Raw genomic sequence first — 12,131 nt, 5'->3', positions numbered from 1 at the left:
AAACCCCTGACATCTTCCCCTTCCTTAAGAACATGTTGTAAAGACAAGTGAAGAGGGGATAAGGAGGCTAAATATTTCTGAGCCATTGCTACTAAAGGGGGGATCTTTAGAAAGCACCTGGGGGGGTGCCCAACTGGTCCAATCTGTAAGCATATTTGGAGTGGGGAGATGAATTTTACTGGTCCAGGTAACCTGATCTTTATGAGTTTTTAGATAAAGCCATTGCATTTTATTTAAGATTTGCCTCATTTCTACCTGTAACTGTGACAATTCCATTGAGACAGGTACAGATGTCTTTTCCTGGGTAACAGCTATAATAGGGTATCTTGCAACATCATATTGAGCTGTGTCTTGTTCAATTTGTTCCAATTCCTCCAGGGAGAGTTCCTCATCCTCCATCTCTGGGGATGGAGTAAAATCTATTAACCTCTCCTACAAGGGAGGAACAGAGTGAGAAATCCCAACAACTGGGGGAGAGTCTATATCTGTGGCAGAAAGAATCCTTTCTCGCTCATGGTGAAAACCAAAACATCCCTAATTAAAGCCCATAAACTGAAAGCATCCACAGGCACCTTTTGTGGACCATGGACATCATAATAATCTTGTTGCTTTTGCCCCACCTTTTTCCAAGGAAACCAAGGACAAACTTCTTCAATAAATTCTAAAAATTTTGAAAGTTGCTGCTGCCCTACCTGCAAGCCTTGCACAATTAGCATTTCTTTAAGCATATGTACAAAGAGCTGACAGCTATTGACTTGTCCTATAATTACTCCCATAATACTCACCACAAAACTTCCACTTTTAAGATGAATGTGTTCTCCCTTTATTCTTTGCAGTGTCCTTCACCGGTATTCCCAGTAGTCAGGTCCCCGTTGGTGCGCCACTCTGTCAGACTCGCCAACGGTGAACAGTTCCTGAGTTGGGGGACGAGGATTAAAGAAAAGACAAGAAGACAGGATAGAAATGGGAGGACTGCCAGTCAATACTGGTCAGCCACGAGTTAAGTTTATTGCTGTACTTTATAAAGAAACATTTGGCTTCCTTAACGTAGGACTCAAAATTCCTTGATGAGTTTATCAGGTTGTTGAAACAATACTTGAAACATTCTGCACATAACAATTCAGTCACCCAAGGTTAGGTCCAGACAATAACCTTGGTCTCCATCTAGTGGTCACGTCGTACATGTTCCTTAAGTCTCTTTCTTGGCTCCCCACAGATACTAGCAAACCATATATAACAACTTATAAAAAAGATTATACATCATGATCAGGTAGGCTTTATTCCAGGAATGCAAGGTTGGTTCAACATATGCAAAACCATAAATGTAATACACCATACTAATAGGAAGAAAGATAAAAACCATATGCTCATATCAATTGATGCAGAAAAAGCATTTGATAAGATACAACATCCCTTCACGATCAAGATCTCAGCAAAATCGGCACAGAAGGGTCATTTCTCAACACAATAAAAGCTATTTATGAAAAACCCATAGCTAGCATCATCCTCAATGGAGAAAATCTGAAAGCTTTACCATAAAAACAGGTACAAGACAAGGTTGCCCACTTTCTCCACTCCTCTTCAATATAGTACTGGAAATCCTGGCCAATGCAATCACAAAAGAGGAAAAAATAAAAGGCATTCAAATAGGAAAAGAAGAGGTGAAATTGTCTCTATTCACAGATGACATGTTTGTATACAGAGAAGACCCAATGGTTTCCATGAAAAAAATTCTAGAAGTAATACATGAATACAGTAAAGTCGCACAATACAAAATTAATATCCAGAAATCTATAGCATTTCTATATATGAACAACAGTTAGACTGAGAGAACTGAAAAAAGTTGTCCCATTTACCATAGCCACAAAAAGTATAAAGCTGTGGTAATCAGAACAGCATGGTACTGGCACAGAAACAGACATGTGGACCAATGGAACAGAATAGAGTCCCCAGAAATAAATTTTAAACATACAGTCCACTGATTTTTTACAAGTGGTACCAGTCAATCCAGTGAGAAAAGGAAAATATATCCAGCAAATGATGTTGGAAAAACTGGATTTCCACTTGCAGAAAGATGAATCTGAACCCCTACCTCTCACCTCTGACAAAAATCAAGTTAAGGTGGATCAAAGATCTGAATCTAAGGCCCCAAACTATAAAACTGCTCCTGGAAAACTGTGGGGAAACCCTGAGAGACATTGGGGTAGGAAAAGACTTCTTAAATATGACCCCCAACGCACAGTCGATAACCCCTAAAATAGAAAACTGGGATTACAGTAGACTAAGAAGTTTCTGCATGGCAAAAGACACAGTAATTAGTGTGAATAGACAGTCCACAGAATGGGAAAATATTTTGTAAACTAAGCATCAGATAAGGGACTGATAACCAGAATTCACAAGGAACTCAAGCAGCTGTTTTGAAAAAAAGATGATCAATCCTATTAAAAGATGGGAGAATGAATTGAAAAACCACTCTCTAAAGATGACATACTAATAGCTAAAAGACATATTTAAAAAAAATGCTCAACATCCATCATTGTAAAGGAAATGCAGATCAAAACAACAATGAGGTACCACCTAACCCCATTCAGAATGACTAAGATTAAAAAAAAAAAAAAAGATATGTGCTGGTGAGGGTGTGGTGAAAGGGGAATTCTCTTATCCTGCTGGTGGGAATGTAAATTGGTCCAGCCATTGTGGAGAACAATTTGGAGATTCTGCAAAAATCTACAAATAGAACTACCGTATGATCCAGCAATCCCACTCCTTGGTATCTACTCAAAGGACAAAAAAATACTTAATTGGAAAAATGCTTGCACATCAATGTTTATTACAGCACTATTCACAATTGTTAAGTCATAGAAACAACCCAAATGCTCACGAACAGATGAATGGATTAAAGAACTGTGGCAAATATACTCAATGGAATACTATTCAGTCTTTAAAAACAACAAAACCCTTGCTTTTGACAGGAAGTGGATGAATATTAAAGACTTACTGCTGAGTGAAGCAAGGCAGGCTATGAAGGAGAGGCATTGAGTGTTCCCAGTTAATATATACTGAGTGTCCACACTCTATGACTTAAACTAATTCACTAAAGGATATAGAAACACAGTATATAGATGTAAACACCAGATATAGTATGTGTGCAAGAGGAGGGTCTGAGGTAAGACATTTAGAATAAAAATAGGGAGGCAAAGTATTGATGTCACAGGGAGTTGTGGTATTGTTTGTTGAGGATGTTTTGAGGTTTTGTCAACTGTGTTGGGGAGAGATGTTCACCTCTTGAAATATCCATTTTTTAAGACAAATAATAATGTTATTGAATGTATAAAAGAAAATGAAATAAAAAATAAGTAAATTAATTAAAAAAAAAGAAAAGCACTTGCACAACGATATTTATTGCAGCATTATTCACAATTGTTAAGACATGGAGCCAACCCAAATGTCCACAAATGGATGAATGGATTGAAAAAGTGTTGCACATATACTCCATGGAATACTATTCAGTTATAAAATAAAAGACCTTGGCATTTGATAGAAAGTGGACAAACATGGAAGATTTATCACTGAGTGAAGCAAGTCAGGCTATGAAGGAGAGACCTTGTATGTCTTCACTTGACATATAGTGACTGTCTACATTCTATGGTAGATACTGAAAGACTGGAGGACATAAAAGCATTGAAAATTGTTATGGACAGTGAGGACAAAGTGGAAAGAGAGTGGGAGAGGGTCAAAGTACAGGGAGGGAAATTTGGGAAAAAAATGGGAGAAGATATTTGTGGGACACAGATATAGTTTGTTGCCTGTTGTTGATGCCATGTATAGTATTCTCAACTTGTCTGGTGTGTGGTATGGATCATGTTGGGTAAAATCTCTTAAATATCTAAATGATGTATAGCAATCAAATGTATAAATGATCATTTTTAAAATAAACCAAGAAAAAAATAAGCAAATGAAAGAAAACAAAAATGTTTAAGTAAAATTATAAATGTCTGTCAGGAGGCCAGAAGATGGTGTAGTGTTTAAGGGCACTTGATTCCCACATAGCTGACCACAGTTTGAGTCCCAGACTTGGAGGCTTGCTTTCTTATTCCCCCAAAACCTCACCCCCCCCACACACACACACCCCAATACCCCACCCCCCCACACACACACACACCTGTTCCTCTCTGGTCAAGTTTAAATAAACAAATAATTTTTAAAAAGAAGAAAGAAAGAAAGAAAGAAAGAAAGAAAGAAAGAAAGAAAGAAAGAAAGAAAGAAAGAGAAAGAAAAAAAGAAAGAAAGAAAGAAAGAAAGAAAGAAAGAAAGAAAGAAAGAAAGACAGACAGACAGACAGAAAGAAAGAAAGAAAGAAAGAAAGAAAGAAAGAAAGACGGAAAGAAAGACGGAAAGAAAGAAAGACGGAAAGAAAAAAGAAAGAAGAGAAGAGAAGAGAAGAGAAGAGAAGAGAAGAGAAGAGGAGAGAAAAGAAAAGAAAAGAAAAGAAAAAGCTGAGGATACTGCTATCCTGAAGCTTCTAGTCAGGCCAGTAGAGGGAGAAGTCAAGAAAGAAGCACCTCACTAGATAAATGCTTGGGACTGAGAGTTAGTGGGAGATAAGGCTGCAAAGATAAACTGGGATCAGATCCTAGAGAGCAGTCTTATATGTAATGTTAAGCCTTAAATGACTATTTTAAGATCAATTTCTTAGTTTCGGTAGGGGCATGAACCATTTTCCCTGTGCCCCTTCCACCTTGAGAAATGTCTGTTTGCATTCTGCAGAAACATTTCTGAGTTCCTAGAAGTATGGATTCTGGATGCACAGAATGGCAACTGTTTGTTGTCTATCTGCTACTGCCAAAATGTTGGTATGGTTAGTACAGAGCTCATATTATAACTTCAAATTCAACTAAGTTCTTGAAGACAGGTTGGATTCTTCAGATGGAACAAAGGCCTTTTAAAAAATACCCTCTTAACACATTTAAAAAAAAAAAACAAATAAACAAAAAAACTAAGGTAGCAGCAGCCTTTTAATTAAAATAAACTAAAAATAGGTACACAAAAAATATTGGAAAGGATGCACATTAAAATGTTATTAGTGAATGGTTATCTTTGAATAGTGGAATAATAGGTAATTTAAAGATCATTTTAGCAAATCTGTGTTTTCGATTTGGTACAATAGATATGAAATATCTGTACAAAAAGAAATACACTTAAAATAAATGACAAAGAACCAATTATTGATCCACTGAGTAAGACACTTCTATTTGAGAATTTAATGTGATAAGAATTTTTTTAATTAAATGGTTTATACTTAGGAAGATAAAAAAAACAAAGGAGTAAATCCTACTAGGGTGTTCAGTGCTAATTCAATTTAGGACACAAAGAATGCCTTAATGAATAAACAACCCTTCTAGTTAATAGTAAAACATTAATTTTACATTTCTGAGGATTAAATAAATGTCATGGGTAAAGCAAAGGCACCTAAAAATGCTGATTTTCAAACTGACTAATGCACCCACATGTAGCTACTTTTAACTGGTATAATTATTTCACAGATCCTCTTAAAAAATAGTATTACATCCTTGAGAGAACAGTTCTTTAACCACTAACAAAAGATTATTTACAAATAAGGCTCTGAAATAGATGCACACATACCATATTATCAACATACTGAAACATCATGAAATGTATACTGAATGAAAAAAGCACAGAAAATAAATAAGATTTTTTAACCTTGATAATGCATAGTAATTTAATCAATAAGTCAGCATCTATAAAATTTAAATTTTATTTCTCTATATTATTCCTAACAATACAATAAACTGACTGATGATAGTTTTGAAACAATTGCTTAGGTTAAATTGTGTTCCATACCTAAGAGGTTTGCTTATTTTTGTTTTCCATCCCTTGACAAAATCAACTTAGGATTTCCAGTCAACTCGTTTTAAATATTCTACACATTTAGCTAACAACTTTGCAATTTTTAAACTTTCAGGTAAAAAGATTTATCTATCATTCTCATTTTAGAAAACCTTTCAGAATATTTTTCACATTAATGAAAGTTTCCACAGATACAATGTAGGATGTTATTGCTGATGACAGATCTTTCTCTACAGGAATCTCTCACTGGAGTATATTCTACATGTACATACAAGAGATCCTCCAATGCATCTTTTGGTTAAATAATTATAAACTAGAAAATCTACAAAGGATACTTTCCTGTAGGTACACAAGAAATATTCTATATGAAGCTTCTTATAGACATAAAGGGAGAATCAAATACCAATTAAAATCATGCAAATTAAAATGCTTCACTAAAAAAACATGCTTCACAATAGGCTTATGTGAAACATTTTCTTATATACCAATTAACATCTATTAACAATCATCATAAATTATTTCTATATCTGAAAGATAACCTCATTGATTTTATTACCCCCCCCCCTTTTTTTTTGAAATGACAGAGAAAAGAGTCTAATTCTGGTTACCAGCAGATGTCACCGGACTCCCACGTAGTAAGCCACAATTTGAGTCCTGAACTCAGAGGCTTAAAACTCACACTGGGTGTGTGTATGCCTGTGCCCAAGAGGAATGGAGGAGAAGGGATTGCTGCAAGGTCATGCCCCCTGAGAGGCAGAGTGATTTCTCACTTTCTGTCTCTCTGTCTCTTCAGCAGAGAACAAACAAACAAAATACTTATTTTCTATGTACCTGATCATTACTGAAAGAAAAGGAAAAGTCTTTGTCCTTTATCTTTCTTCTGTTCCTAACAAAAAAATATCTGGCAGCTAGCAAAAGAAGCATTCTTTTTTTATTTTATTTTTAAAATTTTTTTGGAGAGGTTTTTGCTGTAGGGCGCGTGCGCTCGCCAGACAGACAGAAAGAGACAGAGAGACAGAAAGCAGAAAATCAACCCCCAGGGAGGATGGCCATGCCGCAATCCCTTCTCCTCCATTCTCCTCTCAGGATCTTGGGCACGCACGCACACGCTCCCGGCGTGAGTTTAAGCCACCGGGTCCGGGACTCAAACCGCGGTCGACTACATGGGAGTCCAGCAACATAGCCATTACCCTAACAGCTGGTCCCCAAAAGAAGCATTCTTAAAACAGACAGCAAACAGAAGACACATTTTATAAGCCAAATCAATTGTTTCTGTGTATGGTTCTGTTTTGTAATTTCTAACCTTTAGTGAAAACCTTATTTAAATGTTTCAGACTTGTCTCAGCAATAGCTACAGGAGATAAGAGCACAAGTTTATGTTATGACTGGTTCAATGTTAAAAGGGAACAAACAGTCTCTCTGAAAGCAAATTCAGGAGACAATAAAACTTAAAAAATCTAGCAGCTCCATTTCAGTGGAGGCTTCCACTGTCCATAGTGAAGCATACAGGATTTCTTTCTTTCTTTTTTTTTTTTTAAGGGGTTCTTGCCTTAGGGTGCATACACTCACTGGGGGGAGGGAGAGAGAGAGAGAGAGAGTGAGAGGGAAAGTGAGAAATCGCTCTCCAGGAAAGATGACCACATCCCAGTCTCTTCTCCTCTATCCTCCTCCTGGGATCTTGAGCATGCATATTCATGTACCCACTGTGATTTTCAAGCCACCAGGTCCAGGATTTGAATTGTGGTCAGTCATGTGAGAGTCCAGCAATGCATCTGTTACACCACCTGCTGGCACCAGGATTTATTTTCTTAAGGTAGAAACTTAGTGCAGGATTTCTTGCACATGTCCTAGCATCACTGGAAGTCAAAAGTGCAGAAGTCTGGGAACCAACAGTTAGTGTAATGACTGTCGCTGGACTCCCATGTAGTCGACCACTGTTTGAGTCCCAGATCCAGTGGCTTAAACTCACTCTGGGCATGTGTGCATGCATGCCCAAGATCCCAAGAGGAGAATGGAGGAGAAGGGATTGCAGTGTGGCCATCATCCTGGGGTTTTAGGGGGGGATTTCTCACTTTCTGTCTCTCTGTCTCTCTGTTTTTCTGGAGAGTGCATACAGCCTATAGCAAAAAAAAAAAACAAAAACAAAACAAAAAAAACAAAAACAAAAACAAAAAAAAACCTCTCCACAAAAAGAAAAAAAAAATGTGCTGAAGTCTGTCCTTCATAGCCTGGTTTGCTTCACTCAGCAGTAAATCTTCCATATTCATCCATTTTCTGTCAAAAGCCAGGGTCTTGTGTTTTTTTTTTTTTTTTAATGTCTCCACTTAATAATATATCGAGTGTCTGCACTCTATGACTGAAACTGAATGACTAAAGGATATAGAAACACAGTAAATGGTTGTGAATACCAGATATAGTATGGGAAGAGGGTGGGTGAAGTAGTAGAGTCTGAGGAAGGACATTAAGGAGAAAAATAGAGAGGCATAGCATTAATGGGACAAAAAATGTCAAGAGAAACATCAAGTCACTTACAAAGGTGATCCTACTAGGCTAACATCAGACCTCTCAAGCAAAATAAGGCAGGCAAGAAAAGAATGGGAAGACATATTCAAAAATTAAAAGAGAAGCACACCAGTGATTGAACATAGCAGAGAATGCTGCATCAATGGCTCTGAGCCTGTGGGGGTGTACAAATGGGAAGGATGCAGACCCCCGCAGAGGAGCTAAAGGTGGAAATGATGAAAGATGACCAGTGTCAGTTTGAGTGCCAGAAGGTGCTTGAGTGTCAGATATAGATTGCAATCCCAGAGGAGGAGGAGGAGGGCTAGGGCCTCATGACTCAGGCTGAAGCCATAGCTGCTGGCTGTATGCTCGATTTCTTCTGTCTGTCTCTTTGCCGAGCTTTCTGTAGTGGCTGCTGTGAGGACTTCCATAGGACCCATGATAGCGTCGAGGCTACTATTGTCAACTCTCCAGTCTAACAGCGTAGCAGTTGAGAACTATCTATCTATCTCTATCTATATCTATCTATCTATCTATCTATCTATCTATCTATCTATCTATCTATCTATCTATCTATCTATCTATGTGTGTGTGTGTAACAGTTTTGACAATTGCACCAGGAAAATCCCTTGATACACAACTGGAAGAGATGAACAAATTACACCTTTAGACTCTGACCTGATGATTTGGGCTTCAATTGATAAGGAATATAACAAACTTCATGAAGATATACAGAATTTAATTAAAATACAGATTATAGCTGTTCGTATGGAAAATGAAAATTTTAAGGAAGCAGAAGTCTTTGAAAGGATATTTGGTGAACCAAATTCGGATATGCCTTTAAAAAGGAAATTGCTAATGATAATCTCTCAGAAAGATGTATTTCATTCTTTTCTTCACTTCAGCTATAGCCACAAGATGGAGAAAATTAAGAGTTATGTGAATTCTTAATTCTAAATGAAAAATCATCAACCTTTCTGATGAAGGCAGCAACAAAAGTTGTGGAAAGTAAAAGAGCAAGAACAATGTATTTCAAGATAAACTTAATAGTAATGATAATGAAATGGAAAGTGAAGCTAATTCAGATAAAGGAAAAAGTGTTAGTCAAAAGCAGTCCTTGGTAACTGAATCTTCAGGGTATACAGAATGCTTATTGAAGTCTCACAAAAATCTCTTGTTTAAGTTGAAATTTTGAAGCCACCAACAATATCTACTAAGAATAAGGAAAGACTGGGAACTCATGTGTGTGTGTGTGTTTGTGTGTGTGTGTGTGTGTGTGTGTGTGTGTGTTAGTTTGTTCCTAAGTTTACTTTCTTTTTTTTGCCTCCTTATTTTTCTTCTAAATGTCCTTCCTCAGATCCTACTCTTTCACACACATTATACCTGGTATGTACATCCACATACTGTGTTTCTATATCCTTTGGTCAATCAGTTTCAGAGTGGGAGAAGAAAGAAAATAGAAGACCCACTGAAAGTGAAAGGATACATTCTTCAAAGAGTCGATCAATAACTCCTGAAAACATTGATAAAGAAAACACAGGCATGACTTTGGCAAGAAGATGACAATTTGAGATCTGGTATGAGAAAATATGGAGAGGAAAACTGGTCTAAAATTCTGTTATACTGTAAATTCAGTAACTGAGCAAGTGTCATGTCAAATGACACATGGAAGACTATGAGGAAAGTAAAACTTATCTGCTCATACAATGAAGACTGAATGTGTTTGTAAAGACTTGATAAAAACGACAGTTAAATATCCTGATTACTATGTTGCATTTGAAACTTTCTGGTTATTCATGTATCCTAAAGTTTTTGTTTAGAGCATTACAGTATTTTACTATTACAGTTAGCAGGAAGATTTGTGCCATCCATGTATTCTTTAGTAATCTTTTTATTTTGATGAAATGTAAACTTGTTGAACACTGCCACATTCAATTCCTATGCCCTCAAAATCTATTTCAATTTTAAAAAAACCTTATAAGAGAGAGAAAGAAAATATTTCTGTTAACCTATTCTGGGTCTATAGGTTAGTAACCTCAGCCCAACCCTTTAACTCACAAATAAAATTTTTAAAATAATTTAATCCTTCAATAGGTAATGACTTGGTATATGGCCTTCATATACAATGCAATTATGAAGATGTTTTAATAGAATGATAAATGTACATAATAATCTGTAAGTTTAACATACTTAACTTTCCATTTCAGTAGTTTTATATAAAGCAACAAAATAATCCCATAGGAAAATATTTGTATTATTTGGAAGAATAGTTTTGTGCATCATGTATAAAAAAAATTACTTCTGTTCTAGTATTAAAACTAGAACAAAGATAAAAGAAATGGGGTATTATCTATTGAAGAAAACTTTATAGTATTATCAACTGGACTGGTGAGAAATGTACACATGTTGGAACATTCACTTTGCAAGCTAAATAAGATGATTGAATGTATAAAACTACTTGAAATTGAAAAAAAAAAGTGCAGAGTTCTGGAGCTCACTCCAGATACTATGAGCCAGAATGTTTGTTGTAGGTGGCAGGAATAGACATGCTTGAGAATCATTGCAAAACCTTGCCTTATAGGATTGATTCTCAAAGTGTGAGAGGGACCCCTAGGGATTGCTGAGACCCATTCAGGAGAACTGTAGTGTTAAAACTTATTTCATAATCATATTAAGGCAGGGTTTGCTCTTTTTCATTCTCTCATGAGTATACAGTAGTGTTTTTCAGAAGATATATAATATATGATATCTTAACAGATTGAATGTAAGGAGAGATAAAAATCTTTCTTCTGTAAGTCAGACAGTAATGTTGCAAAAAATGGAATATGATGCCAGTTTTCTCACTAAAACTTTTGTCAGAAAATTATTATTTTAAATGAATAACTATTTAAAAACTTTTATCATTTAATATATTACTCACATATCCGCAGTCCACACAAATGAAAAATATAGAGGCCAAAATCTTGAAAACTGATTATTTGTAGCATACATCTAGCAGTCTATGACCATTACAACTGATCTGAGCTACTTAGTTCTTTGGCCCACTCAATTTATACTTCAGTTTATATCTGATTCAGTAAGCCACTTGCAATAAAACTTTGTAAAGCTTATTTTTAGGCAATGGAATTTAATCTCACAGTGAAATGTGAAGACTAAATGGTTTTAGTTAAAAATGTAAGATACAAAATGTGTTTTCCCTGGTGATATCAGAAAGTAATAAATAACACTTTAATATATACACAGGTTCTGATGTATGAAATAGAAAACCATTTATGTGATTCATTGTTAAAATATTCATTAATTAGTAATGTGACAACACAGGAGTTAGATTCTAAGTGAATGGGAGCAAATTAATGAAAATACATCTTAGATATTATTGCTAAATTAATTTCTGAGTATGTGTCTTGCCATTACAGAATGAAACTTATAATACGTTAAAGCTTAGGTTTGATGAAAACAGGTCTTTTCAATCTTTGGATTGTATCTGAGTTACAGAATAATTATTGATGTTTTTAACCTGCTAAATATAATTTATTTAATTTTTTAATTTTATTTTTTCCTTTTATTTTTATAATTTTTTACATTTTCTTTTCTTTTTTATTGGCATTTTATTTTTTAATATTTTATTTAAATTTATTTATTTATGTTCATTCACTGTACATTATTACAGCATACAAAATGAGACTTTCCATCCAGAGTACACTGTATATTGTCTCAATCAAACACATCAACATACATGTTATTGTCAGCAAATAATTTTC

At 35.5% G+C, this 12,131-nt stretch overlaps 2 pseudogenes; both read left to right on the top strand.

The window, feature by feature from the left end:
* Positions 1–3,861: 3,861 nt before the first annotated feature.
* On the top strand, positions 3,862–10,087 carry LOC102482115 (telomeric repeat-binding factor 1-like; annotated as a pseudogene).
* Positions 10,088–10,878: 791 nt separating this feature from the next.
* Positions 10,879–12,131, top strand: part of LOC102481695 (telomeric repeat-binding factor 1-like) — a 16,930-nt pseudogene continuing 15,677 nt past the window's right edge.

The sequence above is a fragment of the Tupaia chinensis genome, unplaced genomic scaffold (assembly GCF_000334495.1).
Source record: "Tupaia chinensis unplaced genomic scaffold, TupChi_1.0 Scaffold146784_1, whole genome shotgun sequence".
NCBI lineage: Eukaryota > Metazoa > Chordata > Mammalia > Scandentia > Tupaiidae > Tupaia > Tupaia belangeri.
Note: the sequence above shows the minus strand (reverse complement) of the source record. Positions and strands in the feature narration are given on the sequence as shown.